This window comes from Macrotis lagotis, chromosome 8 (genome assembly GCF_037893015.1).
Source record: "Macrotis lagotis isolate mMagLag1 chromosome 8, bilby.v1.9.chrom.fasta, whole genome shotgun sequence".
Lineage (NCBI taxonomy): Eukaryota > Metazoa > Chordata > Mammalia > Peramelemorphia > Peramelidae > Macrotis > Macrotis lagotis.
The window spans coordinates 167,514,015-167,529,643 of NC_133665.1; the positions used below are offsets into that span (position 1 = coordinate 167,514,015).

The 15,629-nt window shown below is 38.3% G+C and overlaps 1 protein-coding gene across 20 annotated transcripts in view; it reads left to right on the forward strand.

Annotated features, from left to right (window-relative positions):
• The window catches only part of MAGI1 (membrane associated guanylate kinase, WW and PDZ domain containing 1), a 682,760-nt gene that overhangs the window by 101,755 nt on the left and 565,376 nt on the right, over positions 1-15,629 (forward strand). For 3 of the 20 annotated variants that reach the window (XM_074198803.1, XM_074198801.1, XM_074198802.1), the window contains one exon: positions 1-15,629. This exon is cut by the window's left edge; it is cut by the window's right edge and continues 26,940 nt beyond it. The exons of the other annotated variants lie outside the window; for them this stretch is intronic. The gene's annotated coding sequence lies outside the window, so the exon portion shown is untranslated. 20 annotated transcript variants of the gene reach the window in all.

Sequence of the window (15,629 nt, forward strand, 5' to 3'; positions counted from 1 at the left end):
TCTCACTTCAATCTATCCTCCATTGCCCGTGCCAGCCTCTTCCCATTAAGTATCAATAGATCTCTCTTACTGTCATAATCAAATATAATGGCTTCTGTTTGGTATTAAGCACCCTTTACCACCTGGGTTCTTCTTACCTTTCCTGTCTTACACTTCATCGCCCTCTGTTCACTCTATGCCCTAGCTACACAGACCTCCCTGCAAGTCCCCCATTCCTGGAATGCAATTCCCTCTTACTTCTGCCTTTCCTTGCTTTCCCTCAAAGACCACCTTTCACAGGAGGCCTTTCCCTGTTTTCCCAGTTTGCCCAGTGCCTTCCTCATTTAGATGATAGGTACCTCTTTCTTTACACGTCTCCCCATTAGAACAGAACTCCTTGATGTCAGTGACAGTTTTTGCTATTTGGGGGGGGGGGGTATGGCTAAAATTTATCACAGTTCCTAGATCCAGTTTTGGCCTCTATTTTAGTTTCTTCCTCCAAAGTGAGTAGGTTCAGTCCCCCCCCTTTTTTTTTGTTCCTTGAAAGCTGATTTTTATTTTTTCCCCTCCCCCACCTCCTATCTGGCAGAATAGTTATTTAATTGATGTTGGCTGAGTTGGAATTGGAATCAAAAGTTGAGCTCATATAGAAGAAAGTATGAGTAGGTTTGCTGAGGGAAGGCTTTCTCAGCAGTGCAGATTGTTAGAGGCTGTAACAGATTAATGTAGGGACTCATAAAGCTTCCTCCCCTTGGGATCCTCAGGCACAAGATTGATGACTGTTTTTCAGAGATGACTTAGGCTGGGCACAGTCTTGCCGGGAGGCAGGCAGGAGTGGGAGTGAGGGACCTCTCTCTCTCTGTTACTCCTCCCCCCTCTTAATACAATTGGGGAATGGTGGTGAGATTTTTTATTTTTATATTTTTAGTTAAGAATGTGTGGCTCAAGTTCTGGGTCTAGTCATGATTTACCAAAGTTTAATCAGGAAATATCCCTGAAAAATGATCTTAAATGTAATGGCTCACCATACAATTAAGTAAACATGCACATTACAGGGAGAATCTAACTCTAAAGTCTTATTCCTCTAACAAGGCAGAACCCAAAGCAAAGAAAATAGTTTTGACTCCATTTTCCCATCTTTTTGAAAATATCTATGAATATCTTTATCATTTCTATATGGATAGATTTATATTTGTATCTATATTCACCTACATAATAATACTAATAGCTCCCATTTTTTAAAGCATTTAAAATTTTGAAAAGCATTGATTATCTCATTAGTTTAGGCTATGTGTTTTGCTTATTTCACTCTGCATCACCTTGTTTAAGTCTTTCCATAGTTATTTCTATATCCCAGATTTACTGTATTTTACTGCTAGATAGCTCAGTGCATAGAATTTCAGACTTGGTGTTAGGAGGACTCATGTTTCTGAATTCAAATCTAACCAAAGATACTATGTGACCTTGGGTATGTTACTTAATCTTCCTTGTTTCAGTTTGCTCCTTTGTAAAATAATCTGGAGAAGAAAATGGCCAATTGGTCCAGTACCTTTGCCAAGCAAGTTCTAAACAGGGTCACAAAAACTCAGACATGCCTGGAAAATAACTGAACAATAATAACACAATATTACCAACATCGCCATTATATTCTATTAATGAGGCAGTGTTCATGGTATATTGCGAGGAAGAATGGCCTAGCTGTTGGGAAGAGATGATTTCAAATCTGGCTCTGCAACCCTGGACAAGTCACTTAATCTCTTTTTCTCTCCCACCCCCTTCTCCCAAGTGAATTCTTAAGAATATAAGTCACAGAACAGTTGTCTGTCTTCACTGATAGAGAGAATTTTCTATGTACTCTCTGTTAACTACCCCCCCCCACTATATATACACAGAGATAGATAAATATATGGAAGCATAGATAAATTGATCCAAATCTATGAGTTCATCAATATAGTAAACCACTCTTGTGGACAACAAATAAGATAGTCAGTCCATAAAGAGTAGCTGGAGAGTCAGGATTTTTTTTTTTTTTAGGTTTTTGCAAGACAGTGGGGTTAAGTGGCTTGCCTAAGGCCACACAGCTAGGTAATTATTAAGTGTCTGAGGCTGCATTTGAACTCAGGTCCTCCTGACTCCACTGTGCCGCGTAACCGCCCCTGGAGAGCCAATTTCAATCAAAAGACCTTACTTCTGATACCTGTGAGTTGTGTCCCTGAACCAGTCACTTAACTTGTTAGTGCCCCAGGCATAGATTTGTTTATGAACCAAAAAATTGCAGGAGAGATTTACTGTGGTTACCACTTATGTTTACATATTAATGACTTCTTGAGAGGGGAGGTTATAAAGTAACAGGTGCAGTAAATAATGTGTCCACTTTGGTGAACCACACAGAATGCTGTGGGGAGAGAAAGCTGAAAAGGCAAGTTTGTATTAGTTTGTGGTGAGCCTTGAATGGCAACCCAAAGAGTCTGAACTTTACGTAACAAGCAGCAAGGAAATTATGTGGAGAGGACACCAAACCTCCAAAGCTACTTGGGAATGAATGCATTCTAGGTTGTAAACTAAGTTTGTGGATCAGAGAACACATTTTTAAGATCTTTAAGCCTCTTGATTGGTTCATTCTTTTTTCTGGTATCCTCAGTTCAATGTCTGGCTGGGGTCCTTAAATACTTGCTGATTAGCAGAAGAAGAATCTGGGAGCTTTCTCCTCTTTTCAACCACTAGACTTTCTTCCTAAATAGAGGGATCACAAGTTTTTTGTTTTGCAAAGTAATAGGTTTAAGTGACTTGCCCAAGGCCACACAGCTAGGTAATTATTAAGTGTCTGAAATTGGGTTTGAACTCAGGTCCTCCTGACTTCAGGGCTGGCACTCTATCCACTGGGCCAACTAGCTGCCCCAGAGCAGTCGAAATATTGAAGGGTATATAGTTGGAGAAGTGTCTTCTGTCAATGCCAATATTAACCCTATTTAAAATTTGACATCCTGGCCTGAATGTGAAAATTTGAGATGAAAATAGTAATATTGTTTAAGGTAAAACCAGAATTCTACCTAGGAGATTTCTGTGCCTACGGCAAGGCCCATAAACTATTTGCGAACAACCAGTATTAAGTTTGTACCATCACATAGCCATGTTGAAATCACACCCTACCTGGAGAAAACCCAGGCTCCGGGGGACAGGTGTAAGTCCAGGACTAGTGAGGCAGTGGATGGAGCTAAGGGTGAACAGTAGTTCACTAATAATCACATCTTAAGCACTAATATTATTAAGGGTTTTGATGAATAGATTGTTCATTAGGCTTTGTAGATATACACAAGCTGTTGGTACTAGGACAACTCAATGGGGAAAGGGAAGAGAGGAAGAGAAATGATGGAATGTTTGAATCTGTTGTCTGAATTTTCAAGGCTATTTTGTACTTCAATAATAATAGTACATGTCATGCTTTTAAGGATCACCAAACCTTTTGATTCAGTGACTATATTATCATAGACTTCATAAGAAGGGAAAGACAGACCTTTGAGTACAAAACCATTTCACATTGCTCCTTTTGTGATTTGTTTAGTGTTTTCAGTCTTTTCCATCTCTTTATGTCCCTCTTTGGGGTTTTCCTAGTAAAATTCCTAGGGTGGTTTGCTATTCCTTTTCTAACTCATTTTGCAGATGAATAAACTGAGGCAGAGTAAAATGACTTACCCAAGATCACACAGTAACTCTTTGGGGTAGCAAAATTATAGTCCCAACCTCTATGTCCAGCTATTGGTTATTTGGAATCAAAAGCTTACCTATTTAGAGTTGGAGGGAGCATTTAATTTTTCTATGCCTCAGTTTCCACATATATAAAATGAAAGGATTGAAATTTATGGCCTCTTTATTCTCAATTCCAACTCTCTCTGCAACTGCATACTGTTTTTTTTCCTGTAGCTTTGTAACCCGCATTGTCACAGCCCCACTCCTGCCTGAAAGGTAGAGCAAATATAACTATTCTGCATGGTCCGTTTAATGATTAAGATCCATTTCATTCTATAGGACCTTATGGGATCTTAAAACCTTCTTGATCTGAGTCCCATCTCCAAATGGACTTTTACAGCATGTGACAGTTCAGATTCCCTAAGACCTGGATCCTCTTTTGGGCAGGTCCCTTTACTTCTCTGAGAATCTTGTTTGTTTTTAAATATATTTTAACTGAATTGCATTTTAAAGTATATTTCATCATATATAATACTCTGCAAAAAATTTAGTTATATTTTTATTTATTTCACTAATTCTCAATTATATTTAAAATATTTTTCATATTCATTAAAAAATTTTTTTTTGAGTTTCATGTTCTTTTCCTCCCTCTCACCCCTCTCCCACCCATTGGAAGGCCAGCAATATAATAATCAATTATACATATGAAGTCAGAACACCATGTTTAAGAAGATGATAATAGAGGAATCTCAAGACTCCTAATTCTATAAAGGAACTCATTGGGTTGCTGTAAGAACTGGAATTTTTCAGGAAACTATAGCATGCTTTGTAAATGCAGGGTGTTTTGATATTTGTCTTATTTATTTCTTCTAAGAAGAAATAAAAGAAGAAAATGGAGACTTTAAATAATGGCCTGGCTAAGATTTTGCCTTTCATGCAAATTGTCCAGAATTCTTGACACTAACACTGTTTAGTTATAGAGCCCTTCTTCTATGATAATGGAATCATTTCTGAGACTCATTTTGAATTTAATTGACAAAGAAAGCTAGATGAGGTTTAGATGAAAGGACAGATGGCCTACAGATCACTTTTCTGTCACGTTGTTAATCATTGAATAAGTAGAAAGGTATAAATTTGTTCACTACATATTCCCTTTGTCCATCTTCACTACCCCCTTCCTAAATTGCATTTTTACGGAAGAAATCTCATTCCAGTGGCATGTGTATTTAAAATAATTTGTCATTTTCAGCATTCAGTTAAATGACTTGCCTTCCTATGGTGAAACTTGAGGTGGAAAAAATTTCATTGTTTTGCCTGGAGGCTAAAAAGATAGGCATACCAAAGGTGTAGGTTTCATTACATAAGAACTCACATTGTTATTACTTTTGGATTTGAAAAAGGAGATTTAAAAATGAAAAACCTAGACTTCTGGTTTTTTAAAAAGTAAATTGGATCATTTTCCTGTAGATTAGAATGATCAAAATTTGAACTAGCCTATACTTGCAAAAACATTTTTATAAGAATTTCCTTTTGAATGATCTTTCTCTTCTCTTCTCCTTTTCCTACAATTCAGTTCAATTTAATTCAGGTCTGCCCAACCAATCCAACCTCATCAAATCTTATAAGCATTTATGCAGTGTCTCCTTTGGGCAAGGCACAGTGTATTAGATACTGGGGATTCAAAGAACAAGTAACCAGCACCTTGCCCTGGGGTCTTACTATCTTTCTTCTTTTCCTTTTTATTTTTTCTCTTATCTTTTCTGGAATCCATCATTTTAGATCCAGCTATTTATTCAATGGACAAGACATCCTAAAGTCAAAGTACCCTCAGACCTCATGCAAGATCCTAGGATTTTTTTTTTAAGAATAAGAGGTAGACATCCCAGTTCTAGCCTATCAAGCAAATATAAAAATGACAAAAATTATAGATAATAGAAAGAGTAACCAGTCAAATAAGATCTGAATTTTAAATCCTTAAATCCTTCTACCAAGAAAATAATTTAAATGTCTACTAAGTGCTGAGGAGTACAAAGAATGACTCTCTTTAGGCTTAATCCAAACATCCCTTCCTTAATGTCCCTGACAGCATTCCTGTTCTATTGTTGGAATAACTTTTGAACCAATATCTACCTTCCAGTAAACTCATTGCTTCCATTTCCACCCTGTGGAATGAGAGAATTAGTCTTCTTCCTTTTCCAGGTGCAAAACAAGGGCAGGGCAGCCAGACCTTTTTCCAGGAGCCCAAAGTTTAAAGGGATGTTGACTGTCCTTTCAGTCCTTTGGGCAGAATGGGAACATTTCAGTTTAGTACCTGCTTATAAAACTTCTTGAAATGTTTCCTCTGGGTAGGTCAGTTGGCGGCTATGTTTTTCTTTAGGGTTTTAGACTAAACCTGGAGACCACTAAAATCCCAACTTCTTTTTCTCCTTGTTCTACTGTCATCCTAGGATTTTCCTGTCTTACCTAAAAGTGACGGAAGACTTTATAAATTAAAATTAAATCATTTTTTAATGGGTTACATCTTAGCCCTTCATAGGCTCATCAAAGAAACTGTAGGGTCAGACATGCATGAGATTCATAGCATGATAGTTAGTAAGTGCCTTTGAGGCCAGGTAGTCCAAACCTTTCATTTTACAGGTGAGGGAGCTGAGGCCTGGACCGGGCAAATGATTTAGCACAAATCATCAGAAAATGGCAAAGCCAGGTTTCAAACCTGGGGCCTCTGACACCAATTCCTGTTTCACTTTACCAGATTGACTCACTTGAATTAAATGAGACAAGAACATTTTATTTTACTTTTATTTAAGAGGGTAGGTAGTTTATTTTGGCCCATGTGTTTAACTTGGTCCATTTGTTAATTCCTTATCAGTACACTGGTTAGATAGGAACAAAGACTCCATTGTTTGTTTGTTTGTATTTTTCATTTTGGAAGTTGGGAATTATGTCCTTCATTAGTCACAGTTTGTTTATGGTTGTCCTTTCCTGTCCAAGGTGGTCTTTGCCCCATTGAAACTGGGCTTGTTGCCCTCTATTGTTGTTGCCTGTGACCTTTGGTTCAGTGACACCTGGACAGAAATTTCCCATTACACATCACCTTGGTGACAAGGAAAAATGGCCAGATGAGGAAAAAGGAAGTTTCAAGGTACTTTAAAATCAAAAGCTCTTTGAATTTTGTTGTATCCTGACTCCTCAGGAGCCATCTAGAGATTTGAAGTTTAACAGCAGAATCAAAAAATATACATATAGAAAGATGGAGCTATTTGTAGAGCAACCTGTACAACAACCCCAGCCTCCCCCAAAGGACTTAGGAATGTCCTGACTCTTTTTGCACCCAGCTTTATGATGAGCAGTGAGAGTGTCAAGGAAGGAAAAGATTTGGGTGATGGGTTGAGTGGTCAAGTCCTAACCATAGGATGTTGCCTCTCTAGGCTTCAGTTCCCTTATCTATAAAATGAGAATTAGTCCAGAGAACCCTGGAGGTCCTTTCCAGCTGATAAATATTTGTGTGATCTTCTCACAAAGTTAGTAGTGGACCTGACTCTTGTTTTGGGAGATTATATGAGAGATGGAATGCTGGGAATATTGGAACTATTCTTTTGGGGTTTTTTTTAGGTTTTTTTCAAGGCAAATGGGGTTAAGTGGCTTGCCCAAGGCCACACAGGTAGGTAATTATTAAATATCTGAAGTCAAATTTGAACTCAGGTGCTCCTGACTCCAGGGCTGGTGCTCTATCCACTGTGCCACCTAGCCGCCCCTATTGGAACTATTTTTGCTTGAGAAACTTATATAGGCACTTGGGTGACTAATTTCTTTCCCCCAAAGTATTTCAGAGCCCTTAAAAATATAATAAAATAGAGGATCATAGATTTTTAGCATAACCATATGACCTATTTTTATACCAAACCTCCTGTCTTCACTCTATTTTCTTGTTTTATTGGAACTTCAGCTCTCGTTCTTGCCCCTCCCATCTCTGCCCATAAAAATCTTTAAACTCCAATCACCTTCTCAATCTATCAATCCAAAATAATTTATTGGAGATCTTCTTTGCCCAGTTGGGATTAAAGAAAAATGAAAAAGTCTCTGACTTGAAGGCGTTTCTAGTTTAGCCAGGCCGGATGCAATGTTACCAGAAGCTCTCTTTGCTTCCTTTAGCCAGATGTGATCTTCTCTTGCCATCACTCTTTGCCCTCCCACCACCATTTCCCATTTACTTTCTATTGTAGTTATTTTTGTTAATCCTCAGCTTCCCCTGTATTAACTTGGAAGCTCCTTGTAGGCAGGCACCATACATCATTTATCTATTTTCTATTAGATCAGTTCTGAACGTGTTCTGATGGTAGTTTTAGCTTCAGATATATATAGATATATACATATATATATGCATACATATACATACATATATATATCTCCCTCTATTAGAAAATATAAATTAACTGCTTTGTATTATTTAAGGTTTTAGAAATAGTTATTATTATTGTTGTTGTGATTATTCAAACAACCAACCAGTCTATCACTAAATAAGCATTAAGCATGGCACGATGGATAGAGCACTGACCTTGGAGGCAGGAAAGCAGGACTTTGAATCTGGTCTCAGACACTTGACTCTTATGAGTTGTGTGACCTTGGGCACGTCACTTAACTCTGTGTCTAGTGTTGTTGGCTCATACTTGGGTTAGAAAAACAAAAAATTAATCAGCCTCACTCCCCGGGGAGCTTACATTGAATACTAGAGTCATCATCATTATCAGCCTTATTATAATCCTGCAATAATCAATATATTAAAAGTATTATCGGGTATGAATACCACTTCTCTAGGAAAAGATCACTAGATGATGTCAATTCGAATCTACAGTTGCTATTTGCGAACCCCTTTCACTTGCCTATGCCTTAGTTTCCCCATATGTAAAACAAACTTTTAGCTTCATTCTAGCTTTAAATTTATAATCCTATGAGGGCCATCTGTGGGCCTCAGTTTCTTATCTGTATAAGACTGGGCAGAAGGGGGAAGGAGGCCCTGGGAGATCTGCAGTTGTAATCTTGTTACTTCACAATAGGATTAAGGGGTCTGCTTGTAATAGAGGTTGATTTTAACTTTACTCTTTTGCCTCTCTATCTAATCTGATGCTCTGATGAATCATTTTGTTCCTATTCTCCATATGGGACCATGGTTTTCTCACTGTATTTCTTCATTAACATGCCAAACATTTTTTAATCTGAACACTTCCCTTGAGTTCTGTGCTGTACCCCCAGACAGGGCTGGAAGTCCTCACCATGACCCTGATTGTTGAATGCCTCTGTAATGATTTCTATCCAGAAAATGATGGCTTCTTTAGAATACTGATGTAGTGGAGATCTGTCTTCATGAGATATGCTACCTTGATTTCTGGCCAGAAACTCCTAGAACCGCAATAACATATTTTTAAAGTGGCAGGTCTGATTTTTAAACCTCACTTGTAGTGTTCTGTGTGAAGTCATTATGGGGAGACCCAATCTCATTATGGAAACCTGGTCTCTTTCTAGCTTAGAGATTCTCAATAAATTCTCCAAGAGTCAAGATTTATTTTTAGGGAAGGCAAGCATGTATAAATAAGGAGAATGACCCCAGATAGTGGTATTAAAGAACTGGGAAGATGCTTTTTTAAAAAAAAGATTTTATTTATTTTGAGTTTTACAATTTTTCCCCTAATCTTACTTCCCTCCCCCCACCCCCCACAGAAAGCAGTTTGTTAGTCTTTACATATATATATAGATATGCATATATCTATATATATATATACACACACACACATATATATATAGTATAAGAGATAGCAAGATCAGACAATAAAATATCAGTTTATTTTCTAAATTAAAGGTAATAGTCCTTGGTCTTTGTTGAAACTCCACAGTTCTTTTTTTTTTAAATTTTTTTTTAAATTTTTTTTTTTAGGTTTTTGCAAGGCAAATGGGGTTAAGTGGCTTGCCCAAGGTCACGCAGCTAGGTGATTATTAAGTGTCTGAGATTGGATTTGAACCTAGGTACTCCTGACTCCACTTCTGGTGCTTTATCCACTGTGCCACCTACCTGCCCCAAATTCCACAGTTCTTTCTCTGGATACAGATGACATCGAAGACAGCCCCAAATTGTGCCTGATTGTTGCCTGGATGGAATGAACAAATCCATCAAGGTTGATCATCGCCCCCATGTTGCCGTTAGGGTGTACAATGTTTTTCTGGCTCTGCTCATCACGCTCAGCATCAGTTCATGGAAATCCCTCCAGGCTTGGGAAGATGCTGCTTTAATAAGGAATATATATAAAAAGATATTTACATTTTACTGCTCCTTTATTTTTTTTACATTACCATCATTTCTTAATAGAACTTTCCCCTTTCCCATCCTTAGAGAATCACTTCTTGTGACAAAAAAATTGTAGAGAGGATTAAAAAAAATTAGTTCAGCAAAACTGACATATCAACTGAGCCTGAAAGTGTATGCCCTAGTCCATACCTTTGAACCCCCACCTTTTCAGGGAAGAAAGAGAAGTAGGTTGATAAGTCAGTCAGGCAGTTAATACTGATTAAATGTCTGCTCTGTGCCAAGAACTGTGTTGTGTGCTTAGAATACAAAGAAAAGCAAAAGGTAATAGAATGCTAAGTCTGGAGTCAGGGAGCCCTGAATTCAAATCTAGCTTTGGACACTAGCTGCGTGACCTTGAGCAAGGATATCTGACATTGGACCCAAATGACTTTGGAGGAGAAAGTGATGCTGGTGGCTTTGCACAGAATCCTCTCACTTAAACTCATATACCTGTCATGGCTTCACCTTCCTGATGTCATGATCTTCAAAAACAAAAGACAAACCCCAATGATCCTGAGCAAGACACTTAAGCCTGTGTGTCTCAGTTTCTTCATCTGTAAAATGAGCTGGAGAAGGAAGTGGCCAACCCCTCCAGTGTCCTGGATAGGGTGCTAAGCTTGGAGTCAGGAAGATCTGAGTCCAAAACCAATCTCAGACTCTTACTAACTGGGGAACCCTGGGTAAGTCACTTAATCCCATTTGCCTCAGTTTCTTCATCTGTAAAATGAGCTGAAGAAGAAAATGGAAAACCACTCCAATAACTCTACCAGGAAAACTCCATGGATAAGTTCTCAGGGTCACGAAGAGTCAGACATAACTGAATGACTAAATAGCAACCATGCAGGGTGGTTCACTCAGACCCTTGCAGATCTCAGCCATATGACTGCATGGGACACTCCAGCCTCATGCAATAATTTCTTTCCAATGAATGATACATATATCAAATGTGCTCTCTTGCAGGAGAAAAATGTAGTTTTTCCCAGCAATATTTGATGCACCTGAAATCCATTTTAGAAATTGATAGAACCTGAAACTGTAGGTTTATAGCAATTTAGGACAGTTTTTCCAAAGTAGCTAACTATGACCAACATACACTTACCTTTTCCTGGATATTTCCTGGATATTTCATTAAAATATCATATGGTGTCACTATGGGGTTTGGAATACTTCCCTGACCATGTCCTGACAATCCATGTTCCTTTTTTTTTTTTCAAAAGGTCACCTATATGTAGCTTACTTTTCTCATGTGTTCCTCCATGCTTAGAATGCACCTCCTTCACTCTTCCTATTGGCTTCCTCTTCTTGTCATCCTCTGCTCCCAACTACTTGTTAGCATTCAAGTGCTTGACTATTATATTACTTGGGTGTAATTTGGGTTTACATGTGTATATGCTGTGTTCTCTCTCTTCTCCAGTGCATTGTTGTCAATCAACAAACTAGCATTTTTCTATCCCCAGTACCTGCTATAGTCCCTGACTCATGGCATTGTTCAGTAAATCACAGTTCAGTTTCAGTAAATCTAACTGCAATGAAGTCCCTGTACTAGGGAGATAAAAGACAAAACCAAAACCAACCTCTAACCTGAAGGAGTTTGCTTTCTACAAGGGAAAACATACCATATACAAAACCTTTCCTGGACTTTCCCCCACCCTGCTTTGATTTACTTTTTTTTCTTTGCTTCCTCAAATTTATTATACTTAACATGTAATCATTATGATTATTTAGTACTGGAAGTTAAGGAGGCTTTCTTCTATTCTAAATATTGATAAATATTTCATACCCCCAGTTTATGTTGTCTTTTGGAGTATTTATTATTACCAAAAGATTCATTGGACTGAGTTCAAATCTGGCCTCAGACACTTAATAATTACCTAGCTGTGTGGCTTTGGGCAAGTCACTTAACCCCATTGCCTTGCAAAAAAAAAAGACTCATTGGAGCCTCACAATAACTTGAGAAGTAGATGTGGGGGTTATTGGGGGAAATAACAAAGAAATACTTGGGAGAAAACAAAGAAATACTTTGCCCAGGGTCACAGGCTAATAAATGTAAATGTTGGAGGCAGACCCTTTTAGACCTTGGGTGCTTAATGAATTTATTAATTAACTGAATGCATTTATTAACTCAGTGAAGAAGGTTTAAAAGGATAGATCAGATCTTGTTAGAATTATTGTCTTAAAGCTTTTCATTACATTTGGTCCCTCCTTTATGAAATCTCAATATTCTGTACTATGAATTTAAATGACAAATGATGAATTAAGATAGAACATCTTTGAAATTAGACTATAAACCAGAATATAAACAGGAAAATATGATCTGATAATAAAATCTAATTTATACTGAACTGTTCTGGGACTATTTATCTTTGTAAGTTAGATACTTTATATCAGCTTTACACCACTTGTACTGAAGCCACATTGAATTTGGGACTGGATTTCAATGTGTAACCAAAGTTTGCAGGTTTGCATTATCTATTCAGTTATAGCTTTCCTAGGATCCTATTACTGGAGTGAAACTGTCATAATATTTTTCCTTTACTCACAACCCATAACTTAATCATTTAATCACCAAATCTGATGACCTTCATCATCATCATCATTATCATCATCATCATCATCATCATTCTCAATCTGTGAAAAATTTGTCATTACTGATCACTTCCTCCTAGAAACTCTGTCCTCTAGGTTTTTATGACTCTGTCTGTGTGTATGTGTGTGTGTGTGTGCTCTCGAGCATACATTTGGTGATCTTATTAACTCTCATACCTTTACTTATCATCTCTATAAACTTGATTCCCAGATTGTGTATCCATCCATAGTCTCTCTCCTGAGCTCTATAATATTGAAAACCAACTCTCTGTTGGATATCTTGAATGGGGTAGCCTACTGGCATCTCAGTTTCAACATGTCCAAGATAGTACCCTCTACCCCCGAACACTCACATACATGAACATATAGCTTTCTCTCTCCTCACATAGCCCAGCACTAGGTCAGGACCTCATCATCTCTATCACTAAGGCAACCTTGGCCTAGTATGTGCTTTTCTGCCTCTTAAGGGGAGGGATAAGTGCACCACCACATTTAATAATACTATAAGGATGGTCTGAAAAGTATTTGCTAAGACTTGAGGGGAGTGAATCTTTCCTGTATAAAAGAAGTGACAGAAGATGATGGGTTTTGGCAGGAAAAGAGGGATCCACAATTTTACCTGACGTGTCTTATATAGCTGTAAGAGAAAAACCAAGTGTTTGTGGGTTTGCGGTGGGGGGGGTTGCTTAATGTTGAGCAGAAACAAAGGCCAGGACTCTGTTCTTGAATATTTTGTTTGGGTCTTAATGACTGTCTTACACACACACACACACACACACACACACACACACATATACACACACACATACACACACACACACCCTCCCCATATCTTGGAACAAACGGACTACATAATCTCTTCTTTGTAGATGAATTTATCTTGAAGACAAACTCTCAGTTCTATAAATCTCCTCTTGTCTGTATTTTGCATTTTGATCTCACTTTTGCATAAGAGTCATAGATCTGAAGCCAGAAGTGAGTTCAGAGGGCTATTTATTTCAACCCCCTCAGGTCCAGGGAGGTGGAATTGTTTGTCCAAAGTCACATACTTTATCCAGGTGACACAGTGAATTGAGTTCTGGACCTGGAGTTAGAAAGACTTGAGTTTAAATTCTGCCTTGGATACTTGACTAGCTGTCTGATCCAGCTTTTATGTGCCTCAGTTTCCTCACCTGTAAAATGGGGGTAATCATGTGATATAAATAATGACCATGTTGATGGTAGTGGTGGTGATAATGATGGTAATGGTGATGGTAAGGAGTTTTGAAGGTTGGTCTTCCTACTCGAGAGCCAGTGTTCCTGTGAATACATTGTTTTCCAATATTTCCATGCTAAAATTGTCTCCCTTGGGATAGAAGCACCTTGAAGGACAATTATCCCATAAGGTGGTTATTAAGCAGCACAGCTCAATCAATTCAACATCTGGGCTAAGAGTTAGAATGTGAAATAGACATTGATATGTACACCCAGTTCTAACCAAAAAATGCCACCCCCACCCCCCACCCCCATTATAGATAAAGTTGGAATGCAGCAGCATAATATAATGCATGGAAATCCTGATCTTGCTATCAGGGCAAGTTAGTTTCAAATTTGGCTTCAGACACTTTGTATTCTTGAGCTTGCAGGTTTCCCTCTGATATTTGTAGATAATAAACCCCTCACCCCTCAGTGGGCAAGTGTGAAATCTGTTTATTCTGTAAAGCAAGAACTTGTATATCATTTCCCACTAGTGTGAGAAAGTCATGGTGGAGAAGTCTGAGGGGGATTTAAAAGTAGAACCAATGTTCTTGTGTTTGCATTGTCTGTGCAATTATAGAAACTTGGGGATTTTGTTTCAAGAGCAAAATGGCCTTAGCGCTGCCCCAGAATTGCTGTGAGGATCAAATAAGATAATATTTCAAACCTTCAAGGGTCATGTGTCAGTTATTGTTATCATTGGTGAAGTTTCTACTGAGCTGAGGAGCCAATTTTTTAAGGTTTTATCTGACATTGCCCTATACTGTCTGTGTCAAGCCAATGAAAATAGGGTTTGGTTGGACATTGGAAAGGAGCCAAAGTATCAGTCAAATCCATGCCTTGGAACTGATTGGGGTGGGGAGGAGTGGGCCTGGATCTGTGATAACATCTGCATAGGCCATGCCTTTGTATCAACTCCCCAGTTGCTATCATATTAGAGAGTTGTCCGCATCATTAGGGAACTTTCCCAGGTCACAGACCAGAATTGTTTGAAGGAGCAGACTAGAAACAAGGCTCCCCCCCCCCATTATATAAATATTTTATTTGTCTTTCTAACTACACAGTGGTAGTTTCTACCAATCATTTTTTTTGCAAGGTTTTGAATTTTACATTCCCCCCCGCCTCCTTTTCTTCCATTCCCCCCCCCAGAAAGCAATTTGATATAGGTTTTACATTTGTAATCATGCTAAACATAGATTGAAATTGAATGTGAAAAAAGAACACTTTGCAGAACACTTTGCAGTCTATTTGGGGAAGTGATAGGGCAAATGTTATTACTCTCCCTCAATAGAGTAACTGAGATCTGGAGAAGTTGGAATTTGACCAGCTGATAAGATTGGAACTTAGCCCTCTCTCCTTGGAATCTCCCACATTTGCTACTATGGTCCATTGCTTTTCAGTAGAATACTCTAGAAACAACTGGGATAAAATACTGAACCTGGAGACAGGAAGATCTGAATTTAAATCCTGCCTCAGACACGTATTAGCTGTGTGATCCTAGACAAATCATTATAACCTCTGTCTACTTCAGTTTCCTCTTTTGTAAAATGGAGATGTTAACAATACCTGTCTTCCCAGGTTGCTATGAGGGTAAAATGAGGTAATCATTGTAAAACACTCAGCATAGTGACAGACAGCTCCTCTTCCTCATCTTTCTCCTCCTTCCTCCTGCTTCTGCTGCTCCTCCTTCTGCTACTACTACTATTATTACTACTATTACCGCTACTGCTATTGCTACTTGGGTGTAAAGATTTCCCTCATGCCCTCCTCTTTGGAAGAATTGAGTAAAATGGGAGACAAAGGG